The following is an 18,080-nucleotide window of genomic DNA, read 5'->3' on the forward strand; positions in this document are numbered from 1 at the left end:
TTAAAAATCATACTTTGGTGAATATATCCCAAATTAAAACATGCATGGATTTAATTAGGCATTTTTTAAATTGGGGTATACCTAAAAACAGCCAAACCTGCATTACTCTCGTCTGATGCCTTTGCAAGTCCTCTCCTTCTAACCCAGACATTCTGTGGCTGTCCAATCACAGACTATTAATGAGAATTCTTTGCAAGGCAGGTGCTCTAGGAAATTGCTACCTGTTGAGTTTAGCGCCACTGTTCTAAACAAACCAGGAAGTAACAGGACCCCGAAGGATGTAACAAAGTAAATTTATAAAGGTGCCAATTTTAATGGAAATCTGTACTTTTTGTAAAATGAAAAGAAGAGGACACACTCTTAGTGCATAAGGCTCTTCACCAGTGCTTTAGGAGGCTGGAGATTCCCTTTAAAGTATCAAAAGGACAGATATCACATTGGAGTTGGTTCTTTAATATTATTTAAACATAGCATTATTCTTTCTATACAAATTTTATTCATAACTTTTCAAAGCAGATGAGATATTGAAATTATAATGTATTATAGATACATTCTAAAGTGGATAATATACACCTTATCTTAATAAACTTCATTTAACTATAATATGTCCATCACTCCCTCCCGCGAAAATGCTAAAAATTATTGTGTGCCGTTTCGTTACTGTGATTGAACTGAGTTAAATGATGAACATGTATCTCGTGTTTAAGCTGCCTTTTCTTTCTCTAAAATATAATCTGGTTGGAGAAGCATTTATTGTGTGCATGTAAATTTGGCTTAATTTTTTTTATTTTCATTTTTTAATTTAGTGATAATACGTAATTATTACTTGTGTCATTACCAATGTACAGACAAAAGTTTAAAAAAAAAAAAAAAAAACGACCGCAAGTATTAAAGGTACTTTTTAGGAAACAGATGGTTGCTGCTTTAAAGGGTTAATATGTTCTTACCATATTTCCCTTTATGTAAGGAAATTACGCAAATTATCATCAAACTTAACAAAAAAAAAAAAAATCAGCCTCCACAAACTTTTCAATTTGGACTTCTTCCTGGCTATTTAAATATATTTAAAGCGATGATTTGGTATAATTTGTCTCTTTTGGAAACATACCGTGCTATTGTCAGTTTTAAAAAGGAGCAATTTTCTGACTTCAGAGATAAACGTATTAAGGTGGAATTGCGCCTGTTGGATACCTATAATTAAATAGAAAAAGGCAGCTGCACTTATGAATAATAAAAAAGATAATTTCCCTATTTTTTAATACCTGGTTGTTAAACAAAATTAAACATTTAAGGTCTTTAAAAGAAATTGAAAGTACTTGTACTTTGCCATTATTAAAATAAACAACATAGTATATATTAAATGAATAAACTATCATTCGCAGAGTTTCAAGCCTGTTCTGTTGTTTTCAATAAGTGATAATAAAAATATATCATATTTTTGAATAAATAATTAACATTTCCATCTTTGCAAAGTAGAAACCACGAGAACCGTATGATGATGCCAAAGAGATTCACAGCGAATTATGACAGGCCTGTGCAGATCGAATTGAATAATATTGTGCGTATTTTAATTTATATCTGATAAAAATAGCATAATTTGTTTTTATTTATTTTTTTAAATTGCGTGTATTTCAAATCTAAGAGCTAAGAACTGTTCATCATTACAATAATATTTTCAAAAGCATCAAATGGACCTTAAAATGAAACTCAATTTAAAATACATAGTTTTAAAAATGTATTAAAAACTAAAATTAGAAGCCAAGTATTTCAAATTAAAATACAGACATATAATATATAAAGTAAATATTAAAATCGGTGCTAAAATATCTACGCGGATAATGCAATGTTATTAGTAAAAAGTACAATATATATAATTTACATATAAATATCTGCATTTCTCAGGTTACACAATACTAGGTTTTGATATTTTATGAACCAAACTAAATTAAGTGAAATATTTTTCTCCAGTGGCATTTTCACTATTTAGCCTAGTATAAAATAATAGTTTTAATATTGGGAGAAAACAAATTATTATTCCTATGTTTTGGATCAACAGCCCATAATTTTCTCCATTCTGCTATGTAATTAGACATTGAAAAAAAATATGGTATTGTGCTTTTGAACCATTTGAAGACAGAAAAGAAATCAACTTCAGCATAGAATTTATATGATAAAAACAAATAAAATAGTTTCTTGATTTATGTGAGATGTGTAAAAAAATTTTTTTATAAAATATATCTGAATGGCTCTATGTGTTCATTGACCTTGTGACAATTTTTCTTGTAAGGAGACGGAAAGAGCTTTTCAATCGATTAATGATTCTCCATCGATATTTGTAAGTTTCATTAAATAAAGACATATATTTATGTACTTCAAGCTGTTTGATACTGAAGACACAATCGTGCCTGAATACTGATAAAACCTGTTTTATTTAGCTGTAATGAATGAAAAATACACAAATACATTATACATCTATAATAATTAAAATTTTATTTTATCTTTCTAGGGTTTTTGTATGCCTTACAAAGCCATAAATTAGACATTCAGCACCTTATGGCAGTTCAGTTACAGTTTTGGAAAAAGAGGTAAAAGTACAGGTTAGGATCCTTGCTGACAAAAAGTAGTATATTATGAGATATTGAAGAGCGGAGTAAAATGTTTAGGGCAAAAAAACAGGTGTATAAGCAGAGGAATGGCTGAGTTGTAATGAAATAAAGGGAATCTTTAGCTGTGATCAGAGACCATGGTGTAAGGCAGTGGTTCCCAACCCAGTCCACATATACTCTCTAACAGTCCAGGTTTTTGGAGTTACCAAGTTGTATTTAAGGTGTTTTTAAAAGAAGAAAAATAAACACTTTAAACACAACAAGGTAATTGTGGCATAACCAGCCACCTATTTGTATTAGAGACGGTTAGATTCATGCCAAAGACTTAGCTGGTTTGACAATTGGGGTTCCCGAACAGACTAGAGCTATATTGTTCGTATACCGAACCCTCTACCGAACAGTTGGACCACCCAGGGGAGTCGTGTGCCTCCAATTGACTGTATTCACACTTAGAAACCGCAAGGTTCTAGGTGGTCGACTGGGTGGCCATCGTTCGTATGACAGAACATGTGGTGGCGGCCATCTTTGTCCACGAACACAGCGGTGTTTGGTCGTCGAGTGCAGGGAACTATAATCGGACACTCGATGACGCGAACACTGCTGAACTACCACCCTTTCGTATGTTCGGTTCAATTCACCTAGAAAGAGCGGCATTCATAGGAAACAAACTACCGAACAAGGGGCACACAATCCCCTGCTATACGAATGGTTTCATTTGTTATTTTCTATGTTTTATACTCCCGAAAGAAGACCGGTCAAAGCCTAAAACCCTCTGGAACTATTTTGGGCCTTCACCTCATGGTGACCGGTTTAAACTTCACTCGAATGGCGTTCCTAATCTACCGAACAGATATGAGTTCTGAACTATTAAAATATGTTTTACTTGGTTTTGAAATATTGTATACTTTCTGTACCTGTGAGATAATGTAATTAAAGAGTTGTTCTTACTCAATTATCTCCCAGGCACAGAGGAGGAGTCTGGGAAATGTTGATTTGTCCTTTGTCCCCAACAAGGACCACCAGGGCAACATCCCTGGAATGCAAGAAACCCCTTGCATGGGGAGTTGCATTAAAGCCTGCTGTGGCTGAATAAAAATCAGTTGACTCCCAGAACTGTGTATCATCCGGATACTGGGGAATTGGAATTATATTGCTACACTGCGCTTCTCTTTGATGTTCTACGGTCTACCAGTGGAGGTATTGATGTTTATATTGCAGCTCCGCTACAGTAATCCCTAAATCCTGGACTGGTAGGGGGTACTTGAAGACTGGGTTGGGAACCCCTGATGTAAGGACCATGGTATGATAGGAATAAAAGGAGGATGTGTGTCAAAGAAGGGAGAAAATTAATAGAACATTGAGAAACAAATAGAATGCCTTTGTGGTAATAAAGAGTAGGAAAGCTCAGGTAGAATATTTTACAACACCCTACAACATATAAATGTTTTTTATAATGATAGCCGTTTTATGACTATTATCTACAAACACCCGGTGAAGAGGAATATTAGCAGGGTTACACATTATAAAGTTGACCATTGCTGGGGCTGGTGAGATAGAGGTTGGTAACCACCTGTAGTATCTCTAACCCCCTTTCCACTCCGATCTGGTGTTCTAGTATTTCTAAAGGGGTCTGCTACATGTGTTATGCTCAATCAAAATATGTGGCAAGAGTCAGACAATAATTGTTGATATAACTCTATGCCCTGGCTTTGTTCCAGCTGGTTTTAGCCAATTTTCATATATATACGTTGTTGGGAAAATTGGTGGATTTTTGATATCTGAGACCACCCTTTATGTGGATTGTCAGAACCAATTAGGTTAATGAATATTATCAGTAATTCTGTATATTTAGTAGGTATATAAGTCTTTGTCCAATCTTCAGTTCTCACTCTCCATACTGGTTTCTGCTTTTACTTTGGATGTGTCATATTGCAATATTATAAACAGATCACCAATACTTGTTCTGGCTTCATTTTATTACCCACCTGTAACACTTGTTCTGGCTTCATTTTATTATCCACCGGTAACAACCCAATTATGGTTGGATTCACACCACAATATGAAAATCAACATAGACTTCTATCCTTCTAAGGTAAGTACTTTTAACTTTACTGTATTATTAACATTACGAGAAGGCAATTTTCAGTATTCTAGGATGAAAAATATATGCAGGACCCCTTAGCTCCCCTCACATGTTAGAATCACAATCAATCCACCTCCCTCCATATCAAGCCCTCCCTATTCCTAGTTTGTACATTCATGTGAACATGACCAGCAGACCCTGTAGCTAACAAAATTGCATTTGTCTGTCAGATACATGCTGTTATATATTCCTAAAGTACAAAACACAAAGGAACATACCAGCTTCATATAATTATTATTATTTATATAGTGCCAACAAATTCCAAACTTTACCGCAATAAATGAAGCCCAACTCATGTGCCCAACCTGCCCCAGCAAATCAGGTCTGACACACTCTCCCCTCTCTTCAACTGAGGTCCACTAGACTAGACATCCACTTCCTCACCATTTCTTCCTTGAGCCTTTTCTCAGTTTTGCTCATTCCATTCTCCTTCTAAACCATAACTCTCAAAGACACTCTTTTATTTTATTCAATCAGCCACCTACCACCCAACATTTTGTTAACTCTGGAGAGCCCACCTAGTGACTAACACGTTCCTTGAAACCAACATAATTCAAACATCTTGTTGAACCAAGTTAGCTCCCTTCATTTCAATTTATAGACGGTCTGTCTATAGTCTATCACCCCTGACACTTGACATTCCCACCGTGGCCAGTGATCACTTTACAGTCATCATCAAATGCTCATAACAGTATAATCACTGCTCAGTGTAACATGCACTAGATACGTTTGCTACATAAGAAATGCAGAGATGTAAAAAAAACACGCTTGTATACAGGTGGCTTGGGATATATTTATGTCCTGACAAATTATGGAAAACATGTTTATACACAGCATATAGAACGTTCATAGTCAACTATTCAAAAGTTAACATTTTCAAAATACTTTCTAGATCAGCTCACAAAGACCAAACCCAGTCATGGTCATGGGGAATTAAGAATAGATGAGATGACCTTGGGTAAAGAAAGACAGGTTCTTCTTGTCAAGGGTTATAACATCATAAACTGTTGCGCTTTTTACTTTTCTGATTTTTTTTTTATTTTTTATTTTTTTAAAGAAGGAATTAGAAAGCTGGAAAAAAAATAAGTATGACAGTTGTAAATCTCTTCTTCCCTCATAAATCCCAGTCATTAACAGAGAATTTTTCCTAATATGAAGCAATAAGGCTCATTACTTTTGATTGTAGGTCATTTAATAGAAGATAGAAGGTCAATAGAGTCTTAAGCAGAGGATCAACTAACATTTGTATGTTTGCCTCTAAGGAAACTCTTTTAACCTCTAGTAGTTTAAATGAATGGTTGACAAATAGTTATCCCTAATCCAGTAACTCTTTAACCCCTTAAGGACACATGACATGACATGTGTGACATGTCATGATTCCCTTTTATTCCAGAAGTTTGGTCCTTAAGGGTTTAATTGCCAAATGCATGTTCAATGCATTGATTACTAGTGTGTTGGACACACCACTAGCATTGAAGTAGTTAATGATTTCTCTCTAAAGTCATCTGGCTTATAATCTCACAAAGCACTGCCTCTGACATAGAAAGGGTTATGGTTAGTAATTTATCCAAAAAGAAAACCCAAGTAATAATTAGCTGTGATTTCACCACTTTATAGCTGGAATGTTGTGGGCCAGAGCAATATACAGTGCTAGAAATTCCAGCGGTTCCTTGTTTGAAGCTAAACTGATAATCATTTATGTTTATTAAAATCAAAAGATGTTTTGGGAGCAAGCTTTTTTTATAATTGTTATTAACAACAGTGCGGCGGCAGAGGGTCTGTCTGCTCTCACTGATGGCTTTGATTTTAATACTCTGATTGCACATGGTAAAACCTAGTAGGCTTTTTCAGTGCGTTAACCCTTCTACTTCTATAATACTCTGCTTCACATATCAAAAACATGATTTATTCACTGAACGGTAATTTCTGGAGGATCGAAAAAACAAATTGCATCATTTAGGTTAAAATAGATGGACTGCAAAAAAATTCTTGGCTATTTTATTATAAAACTGCTTTTCCTGACCCAAACAGAAACTACAGAAACAGAATCCCAAAAACAACCTATCAATTATCCAAACAGAAACTAATTGGGTCGATAGAGCCAGCAATCGATGGGGAACACTGAGCAGAACATAATGATACTCCTCAAGCGACAAAATAAGCAATTTGTGCCGGACGAGTGTTGGAGGCCTACTCTCCAGGTGGGAGCAGGAGAGACAGCCGCTCTCCCCCTGCCACGACTGAGGGCCTCGATGCAGAAAGATCCCAGTCCCCCCCCCCCTGGACCGGTGGGGGTTATTCCGGTCCACCAGCATAAGGCAAGCACTCACCTCTGGGACACAGACCCGAACCACGCTGCCCGGGCGGCACCACGAGGCCTAGCCAAGATGGCCGACGGCAGGGCCACTAATCCTCGACAACAAGATGAGGAGGACTGGGCAAAAGCCTTCAGGGCAAAATTCGACGCGTTATGCATGTGCTTCTGGGACCGCATCGAAGCTAGGCGCTCACCATAGGCGTGCGCAGCCTGTTGCATTAGGGTGTGCACCCTAAAGCACAAACACACGCCGCGTGTATATGTATTTTTATATACACATACACACACATACATATATATATACATACATGCATACACACAAATACAAATATACATAGGTGCAGTGTGTGTGATTGTGAGCAGTGCAGCGTGTAAGGGGTGCAGTGTGTGTGATTGCGAGGGAGTACTGTGTGTGTGTAATTGTGAAAGGTAAAGTGTGCTGTAATTGTGAAGGGTGCAGTGTGTATGATTGTAAGGGGTACATTGTGTGTAATTGTGAGGGGTACAGTGTGTGTGATTGTGAGGGATGCAATGTGTGTGGGGTACAGTGTGTATGATTGTGAGGGGTGCACTGTATGGGCGACAGGGGTTAGGTGGTTGGAGGGGCAGTGACAGGGGGTAGGGGGTGGAGGGGCAGTGGTAGGGGGGTGGAGGGGCAGCGACAGGGGGTAAGGGGGTAGAGGGACAGGTGGTAGGGGGGGGGTCGAGGGGCAGTGACAGGAGGTAGCAGGGGTAGATGGTTAGTGACAGGGGTTGGGGTTGAGGGGCAGTGTAAGGGGTTAGGGGTAGTGACAGGGGTTAGGGGGTAGAGTGGCAGTAACAGGGGGTGTGGGTGAGTGGAGGGGCAGTGACAGGGGGTAAGGGGGTAGTAACAGGGGTTGGGAGTAGAGGGGCAGTGACAGGGGTTGGGCGGTACTGACAGGGGTAAGGGGGGTAGAGGGGCAGAAACAGAGGGTGTGGGGGAGTGGAAGGGCAGTGGCAGGGGGTAGGGGGTAGTGACAGGGGTTAAGGGGGTAGAGGGGCAGTGACAGGTGTTAGGGGGGTAGTGGGGTAGTGACATGGGTTAGGGGGGTTGAGGGGCAGTGGCAGGGGGTAGGGGGTAGTGACAGGGGTTAGGGGGGTAGATGGGCAGTAACAGGCGGTGTGGGGGAGTAGAGGGGTAGTGGCAGTGGTTGGGGGGGTAGAGGGGCAGTGGAAGGGGGTAGGGGGTGGAGGGGAAGGGGGTAGGGGCAGTGACAGGGGGTTGGATGGGGGCAGTGAGTGACAGGGGGTAGAAGGGGGTGGGGTGGGGGGCAGTGGGTAGAAGGGGGTGAGTGAATGGGGTGGGGGGGCAGTGAGTAGATGGGGGTGGGGGAGCAGTGAGTGACAGGGGGTAGAAGGGGAGTTTATAAATACCTGCTGCCCTGGTGGTCCAGTGGGCGCCCTCTCTCTTCAGTCTGCAGCTCCGCCGGGAGTGAGCTGCAGACCACATGGTGAGTCTCGCGATCTCCAGTCAGAGCGTTGCCGTGGCAACGCTCTTACAGGCTGGAGATCGCGAGACACCTCAGTCTGCAGCTCACTCCCGGCGGAGCTGCAGACTGAGGTCGGATCTCTGTCAGGGCAGACTGACAGGAGGGGCCTCGCACACGGCGGCATTGTGGGCAAGCCGCCGGGCCCCGACATGTCAGTCTGCCCAGAGGCAGTGCAGCACGGAGGTGTGATTAGGGTGTGCCCAGGCACACCCGGCACACCCCGTGAGCACGCCTATGGCGCTCCCATCCATTTCCGGTACCTGCTACACAGGCAACGAGCCACTGCACACTCCCCAACACGCAGCCGGGTTACTCAAGCAAAGCACTGCCACCGCGAGAGCGGGCTCAAGCCAAGGAGACCCAGCGGAAGAAGCGAAGACCAGGCATTACCCGCCCGAAGCAACCACACAGAGGCCGAGCAAAAGCGCCAAATACACCTGCGGGAGGCCTCAGCAGATCGCCCACCACCATGTGGGGTCCCAATGGCCCACAACTAAAAAAGCACCGCCACTGGACAAAGGGCCCGCCGACATCACCTGCCCACCATGCAGCCAGCACCGCTGAAACAGACCCGAAGGGCAGCGACACCCAGCCACCAGACACACACCCAGCCAGCAACAATCTTTTACCACAGCCAGGACCGAAGACGCCACAGCGGACCAGCACCTCTGCCCCAGACCCGCAACCATGGCCTCCAGAACGGGCATCGGCTAGGTACATGGGGACTGCCTCATCAACCGGCTTCCAGCCGTAGCCCACACTCACACCATGGGACCCTTTGCTTCTACCCAGACGTTGCCCTGCCTGGGAGCTGAACTTTGGTGCACCCTTAAATTTTAAGACTCAGATATACTCACAACAAATTTTTTAGGGTCCCACGGCGAGTACCTAAAATCAAACAATGAGCCTATGCTCTTTTGCCGAGGTAGTGAGACCACGCTCTAGACACAGCAGACCCTTTTTACTGCAACATGTCGTTTATTAGTAAACTCCAGTACTAGATAGCAAGTCTTAAACCAGTTCACTTTGTCTACCATATAGAACAGCATATTTGACTATATAGTCCACCAAATAACCCTTTTCATTTAATCTTTAAACCATACTTTATTTTATATTTATGCATGCTACAGTATAACCATGACTGGCTAGCCTGCTCGACCAAAACGCAAAGCACCTGACTAAGATACAGACATGTTGGTTTACCCTGTGTTTACTGGTTAGTCTCTTGTGTTTACTGTTACCTTAAAGTTAACCCATGATTAACTAAGCATTTAAAATTGTGCAGATCACTTTCAATATATAACTAACTACAGTAATATGATCTCAAGCAAAATTGTTTTAGACAGCATGTATAACCTGATTGTTATTTTATTCTATTATGCCTGTCTATGCTTACCCATGGATTTCTTATAATAAAAAAAAAAAGTGCAACGTATCTTGAAGCTGACACCAAAATTTCACAAATTGTCGACTACTGTAACATTAACAAAATAAAAAAAAATGAATTAATAAAAAAAAAAAAAAAAGAACTACAAATGAATAGGAGAGAAACCTATCCTGAGGGTTTTGGAAAGGGTTACAGAGGTAGATAGGGCTTAACCCTTGAATTCAAATATTGAGAACTAATGAGGATGGTAATCCCCTAAAAATAGGAGGAAAAACCAGCCCCACAGGGAGTACCTCTAGATAAAATACAATATAGGGTAATAAACTTTATGGGAAAAAGCACATACTATACAAAAAAAAGGTGCTCATGCAACCTACAGGTGATATAGAAAAGTGTATAAAAGGTGATGGTAGAATGACTGCTGGATCTCTATTCTAGATGTGTACAGTAGACTCCACAAGCTACAAATGTAGAATTTGGATAGTATACTAAGACAGAAGTAACAAGCTGCTTACAATGTGTCCTCAAGGTAAAGTGTAATGCATGCAGGATTGAACATGGATTATATTCATAGGGAGGACAAGGAGTAAACAGATAGGGAGTCTATTTGGACTTGGAAATAGATTGTCAATACACCGGAGGTCTAAATAATAAAGGAGGGAACTTGATTAGCATAGGCTAGTAAATGTGGATATATACTTCATACATGAACCTCAAAGAATCCTGGGTAGTTTGATTGTATAGGGGTAAATGGTAAAGACATATACAGGGTAAATCAGACAACTCCTAGTATAAATAACAAAAAAATATACCTAAAACATGAGAAAGAAAACTCATAGGGTAATAACGTTAGGTTAAAGAACCCCCAGCATTTAAGGTTGCACTCACAGAGTCGCAGACAATTCACAGACAGGCACAGCAGATGCCCCGGTATACCTCACTGGCCACCCACTGGTGGAGACCCCTGACCAAACCCCTCTATGGCAAACCCCATACAGGGTACCGGAGGCGGTACAGGAAGGTATGAGCTGGGTGCTCCAAGAGGTGCTCCGGGTGGGGGTCATCGAGCCGTCCAAAAGTCCTTGGGCTTCCCCGGTGGTCCTGGTCCCAAAACGGGACGGAGCCACGTGGTTCTGTGTATATTACCGGAGGCTCAATGACAAAACGGTATGCGATGCCTACCCCATGCCCAGGCACAGCAGATGCTGTCCGCGAGGAGGGAGACATTCTCCAACCTGCCCGGTAACACCACACTGGCCACAAACTGGGTGGAAACCCCAGACAAAACCCCTCTACGGCAAACCCCATACAGGGTACCAGAGGCGGTACGGGAAAGTATGAGCTGGGAGATCCAAGAGATGCTCCGGCTGGGGATCATCAAGCTGTCCAAAAGTCCCTGGGCTTCCCCTGTGGTCCTGGTCCCGGAACAGACACGTAGTTCTGTGTAGATTACCGGAGGCTCAATGACAAGATGGGATCCGATGCCTACCCCATGCCCTGTATAGATGAGCTGCTGGATAGGATGGCTAGGGGCCGGTACCTCACCACGATAGATCTCTGTAAGGGATGCTGGCAGATCCCCCCAGCGGTTGATGCTGTTCCCAAGTCGGCCTTCGTCACCCCATTTGATCTGTACCAGTTTACGGTAATGCCATTTGGGATGAAGAATGCCCAAGTCACTTTCCAAAGGATGGTGGATTGGCTGTTGGAGGGTCTCCAGGACTATGCCTGACACTTGGGAAGAGCATTTGGAACATGTAGGAGCTAAACTAGACAGGATTAGGGAGGTCGGATAATCCTAAAACTCAGCAAGTGCAACTTTGGGTTGGCAGAAGTACAGTACTTTGGACACTGGGTGGGGTGTGTGATGCAAAAGCCCGAGCCAGCCAAGGTATTCATTTTTATATATATTTTATTGAAAATTAAAGCCGCTTTTTCATACCTACACCCGGAGTCCTGCTTTTTGGTGGAAAGATCCAGGGAAGTGTCCAGGGGAACTCCCCCAGCCCCCCCATACAATCAGGGGAGGCACCATATATGCCTGAACTGTCCAAGATCCTGTGAGTGCATTTCATATTGCGCAATGTTATTTTTGTAAAACTTTATTACACTATATTCGTTTTGTATTTATCTCAATTTAGGCTACCAGCCGGTTCCCTCGTTGTGTTTTGTATATATTGGTATTGAAGTTGATTGCTAGCTGGGAGCGATCTGAGGGAGGCTGTATTTTACCTACCACTGATAAGTATCATTGTATATAAGTGTGTGTATAAGGTGTATTTCTTTGAGACAGTAGCTAGTTGGCACCGTCTCCACACTAAGACCCAGGTCATGACTTCCCTAGGGACCGCTGGTTATTATAGAAAGTTTGTCCCCGATTACAGCGCCCTGGTCAAGCCCGTCACTGATTTGGCCCGAAAAAACTTGCCCAGATAGGTGGCCTGGACCCCAGAGTGTCCAAGCCCTTAAGAACGCCTTTGTAAATGCCCCTGTCTTGACTGCTCCTAATCTGAAAAAAGGCTTTATAGTTCACATAGATGATATTATAAAATAAACAGAGTCAGTCAGAGTTGTATCTCCAGAACTGTGTCTCGTCCTTTTACTGGGGGGATATGGGTCTCTTTGTATTTTAAATGGTTCCTGATCAGCTGAAGGAAGGGAATTAGCAGAGGTAACCGGTCGGGTTACCAGGTGGTCCGCTACAATGATGTATATGTCTCTTTATACAAATGGATTGCATGTTTCCTGAATATAAGAAGTTCCTCTCTTCGTGACCCACATCTTGTGTTCAGGATTCCATATGTAATCTCAAAGCCATTCACCAGTTTGCTGAAAAAAAAAATTAAAACTGTTAGTTCAAACAATGTTTCCTTATACACTTGCTAGATGCTGCCAAAATTCTAACGCCCTCCTTTCAATAGTTGTTAGTCAAAAATGAGGAAATTCATATTGTGGAAGAAAGAGCTCACATTATGAAAAATACTATGACCTGGTTTCATTGGGGTTTTTTATGAGCCATCAACTGCGGGTTAGCCAGTCTACCATGGAAGCTCCATCCTAGCTCCAAGTAAATGATAATTTGTAGCAGTGGTTTTCAACCAGTGTGCCATGACATACAGTTGTAATAATTTGAATTTTTTTAGGATTTCGAATTACCGTATTTATCGGCGTATAACACGCACTTTTTCTCCCTGAAAATAGGGGGAAAATCGTGGGTGCGTGTTATATGCCAATATCCCATAATTACTTACCTGTCTTGAAGCGTGGGCCGGTGTTCAGTGCGCACCGCGGTACAGGAACTTCAATTTCAGGTTCCGGTTTCCGGCGGGACTGAAAGGAAGTGTGCACACTTGTGCACACTTCCTTTCAGTCCCGCCGGAAACCGGAACCTGAAATTGAAGTTCCTGTACCGCAGTGCGCGCTGTGAAGCCGGCCCACGCTTCAAGACAGGTAAGTAATTATGGGACAAGGTTAAGTGCACTAGGGGACACTATGGGAGTTGGGGGGAGAGAATACTATGGGGGGGGGAGAATACTATGAGGGGGAGAATACTATGGGAGGGTGGGGAATATAATGGGGGGGGAGAATACTATGGGAGGGGGGGAGAATACTATGGAAAGGGGGGGAGAATACTATGGAAAGGGGGGGCACTATGGGATGAGGGGGGGAACACTATGGGATGAGGGGGGAACACTATGGGATGAGTGGGGGAACACTATGGGAGGGGGTGGAGAATACTATGGGAGGGGGGAGAATACTATGGAAAAGGGGGGGACACTATGGGATGAGGGGGGGGAATACTATGGGAGGGGGGGGAAATTTCCTGGAATTTCCTTCTTAAAATGAGGTGCGTGTTATACGCCGATAAATACGGTGTCATTTTTTAATTTAATTATCGATTTTTTGCATTTTAAGGTATTTGAAAATATTCCCCAATTTTTTTTTATATTTTAACTTGCAAATTTTAAAATAACTTTTTTTAGCACATACATTTTGGATATATCTCACAGCTGTAGGATATTTATTTTATTTGAATTAATTTTCCCCTCCAGTTCTTAATGATGAAAATGTATTTAGAAAATGTAATTTTGTGGTCTGGTGTCTTTCTCGAAAAACTTTCACTTTATATGACAAACTAAGTCTTTTATTTCTATTCTTATTAAGGTGTGTTTTATACCATTAATTTTTCATCATATAAAATAAATTGTCCTTCGTTTTTTAATGAGTACATATTTTTTCTTTTTTATTAATTTATATGCTGCATTACGGTGTATTACGATTTTGGACTAAATGGAACGCATATGCATTCCACATACAATTTAACAAACATTGGACTGACACCTCCGTCTAAAAATACGACAGTGGAATGTAAATATGCGTTCCAAAGAGAAGAAGGAAGTAGTAACATCTATTGAAATGCAGGTCGCCTCCCACTCAATCACGTGACCGAAGAATGTAAGAAAAGTGCGTTCGGGAAGAAGGAACGTGCGTTCCACAGAGAGAACTTCCGGGAATCACAGATGCCGGCAATCTTTGAATCAAAACGGTATAAAAAGATGGAACTTTAAATCATAGAGCATTCAGCAACTGAGGAAGGCAGATATTGGCGAAACGCGTTTTGGATTATATTCTTTATTGATTTCTTAAGTATATTGATCATTTGATCAGATTTTATTTTATCTGTACTAATAAATTTGTTAATTTGCTAAAACCCTCAAGTTTACTGCCTTTCCCTGCTGATACTATATGGGTTTTCAAAGGGATGGAAGAGGGATGTGGATCTCCCCAAAGGACCCAAAGGCGCTACACACTAGAGCCAGGTGCCCTTTTGGCTTTCTCCTTGTGAGTTGGAAACTTTTTATCCATATCTCTTCTTATTGTTTATACCATCTGCACTATTGTTGTATTTCTCATTTTCTTGCAGATTTGTCTTTGCTATTCCATCATTTTCTTTGTATGTATGATTTCTCTGTGGGGGTTAAGTAGATCCCTCGCATAAGTGTTGAGACACTTTTTATCCATTGTATATTGTGCCTTTTATCTTTATATTTATACTGTTGTAATAAAGCCACCGCAAAGCGTGCCACAAACACATTTTGGGTAGCCCATTCTGCAGCGCTGTCCATGGGTATTTCAAATGTAGGGACACGACTGCTGACTGAAAGCAGTCTCTGAGTTGGAGAATGTATCCAGTTTGGATGTTGGAGATGTGAAATTCACTATGGATTCTTGACAATTCACACTTTAGTGAATAACTATAATTGGCTTTAGGGCTGTTATAGTTTGAATACAGTGTTTACAATGTATTATTTTTAATTGTCAGCATTAAGATTGGGATTCCCATCTGGCAATTTAGTAAAAATAATAAACCTCTTTGGCTAGAAAAATGCATATCTCTCTAATAAGGCTTTATGTGTACAAGCTTCTGATATTAGCAAAAACTAAATAAAATGTGCATGTGGAATTTTTCTGTCATTGAAGGGTGCCTTAGTCCGAAAAAGGATGGTAATCATTGCCCTATAGATCCCACTGACTTTTACACATAGTGGGCAAATAGAGTAAGACTGGGACAGAAACCATCCATCACCTTTCCCCTTCTCCACCGTCCCTCCCCCACCAGGAACCCGCCCCAGGTTCACCGCCCCCTCAACCCCCCAACTCCCCCCTACACACACCCACCTTCACCGGCGCTTAAGCCATATCTGCTACATCCTTTAGCTTATTTTATTGTTGATAACTGTGAAATGTGATATACAGAATTTTTAACTATCCCATTGCGTTGTGCTTAAGGTGCGTATTTGATGGGCATATACCAATTATTCTCAAATGAAAATAAATAAATGAATAAAACGTCATGGGGAAATAACAAAACAATGGTTATTTAAAGGACCACTCTAGGCACCCAGACCACTTCAGCTTAATGAGGTGGACTGGGTGCCAGGTCCTTCTAGGGTTAACCCATTTTTTCATAAACATAGCAGTTTCAGAGAAACTGCTATGTTTATGAATGGGTTAAGCCTTCCCCCTATGTCCTCTAGTGGCTGTCTCATTGACAGCCGCTAGAGGCGCTTGTGTGCTTCTCACTGTGATTTTCACAGTGAGAGCACGCCAGCGTCCATAGGAAAGCATTATGAATGCTTTCCTATGTGACCGGCTGAATGCGCGCGCAGCTCTTGCCGCGCGTGCGCATTCAGCCGACGGGGAGTAGAAGAGGAGGATCGGAGGAGGAGAGCAGGAGGAGATCTCTCCGCCCAGCGCTGGAAAAAGGTAAGATTTAACCCCTTTCCCCTTTCCAGGGGGCACCCTCAGGGCACTCTAGTGCCAGGAAAACGAGTATGCTTTCCTGGCACTAGAGTGGTCCTTTAACTATATTTCTGTGCACTTTAGGTGTCAAAAGTGAAAAATAAATTGTGAAACTATGTAAAACGTGAATAAAATGCACACGGACGCTGTCACAAAACACAGAATGTTAAAAGAACATTTATTTTGAAATCAACCAAAACACTAAATTAGCATTATTTTGTAAATACATTTGTACTACTGTGAAATGTACTAACAATTTGTAATTTGATCAACACATAGATATTAGTACATAACACAAAAATGTAATAATTATTTGTTAGTATCTACTTTTATAGAAATTTATTATTGCATTGCTACTATAAAGTTGAAGAAAAATAATAATGTATCAGTACACTTTTTTGTTGTTTTTGTATAACCGTACTTCTTTTACATAGGACTAACAATTTAAAAGCACACATCAGTTGTTAGGCTGCAGTTTTCAATGTTTGAAAATATAAAAGATCTAGAATTGAATGTTTGTATGGGATGCAAAAGGCATTTTATAAATTGACTACAGTGACATCTAGTGGCATGAAAGTATAGCAAACTAGATACCACTGTAGTCACACTGTTATCCTTTGCTCTATCTAACAATAGGTTTGAGGACTATACATGTTATAAATATACATCACAATTTTATTTTCAAAATCTTATACATTATCCCCTTTAAGTATTTGGAGAGAACATTGGAGAGAAGTTTAATGAGGTCTGCAGAAGATGCAGATAGCTACATACATACAATCAGTGGCAGCACTAGCATGCTTTGGGGACCTATACACTTAGGGCCACCTGGTGCGTACTGCTGAACATAGTCCCAGTGGGCGCCATGGCAACTTAGGAGCGTGACCTGGCCATGGACCGGGAGATAGCCGGCTGGGAGAAAGTGACAGCAGATCACTTCCTCACAGTTTTGTTACTGAGCGCCTTGTGGGACAGAGAAGGCAGCAAGGGTAGCATGGGGGGAGTGGAGTAAGAAGAGAGAGCTGCTCCAGATCCCACACTCCCATTAACTTCAGCCAGTGGCAGCAGAAAGCAAGCAACCCTCCTGCACACAAAAGGTATGCTTACAGGACAGTGACGGCAAATATCAAAATTTTGACGGGGTGGGGTCCAGGACATTAGGTCCCCCCCCCTATTCTTGTTTAGGGCCCCCACCCACCGCTCAGGGGTGGTGGCCAGGGGGGAGGACAATAGGTCCCCCCATTTGTATTTAGGGCCCCCACCCGCCGCTCAGGGGTGGGGGCCAGGGGGGAGGCCATTAGGTCCCCCCCCCCATTTGTATTTAGGGCCCCCACCTGCAGCTCAGGGGTGGGGGCCAGGGGGGAGGACAATAGGTCCCCCCCTTATTCTTGTTTAGGCCCCCACCCACCGCTCACGGGCGGGGGCCAGGGGGGAGGACATTAGGTCCCCCCTTATTCTTGTTTAGGGTCCCCACCCACCGCTCAGGGGTGGGGGCCCGGGGGAGGACAAGAGGTCCTCCCCCCTTTTTTTAGTTTAGGGCCCCCACCCACCACAGGCTGCTCACTGTTTAATAGACATGCCCCTACTCGCGGTATTGCGAGTAGGGGCACAATTTACTAATACTAAGTAATTTTGACTTAGTATTAGTAAATTTGGCTGAAAGACCAATTTAGGTAGATAACTCCCTAATACCGTGGGAATTAGGGAGTTATCTACCAAGCGGCTGCAACAAAAGTCCCGAAAAGTCCGGAAATGCGGGAGGGATAATGTATAATAAACACAGGTTACTGGCTATGGGAGGATAATGTATAAT

The sequence above is a fragment of the Pelobates fuscus genome, chromosome 8 (assembly GCF_036172605.1).
Source record: "Pelobates fuscus isolate aPelFus1 chromosome 8, aPelFus1.pri, whole genome shotgun sequence".
NCBI classification, from domain to species: domain Eukaryota; kingdom Metazoa; phylum Chordata; class Amphibia; order Anura; family Pelobatidae; genus Pelobates; species Pelobates fuscus.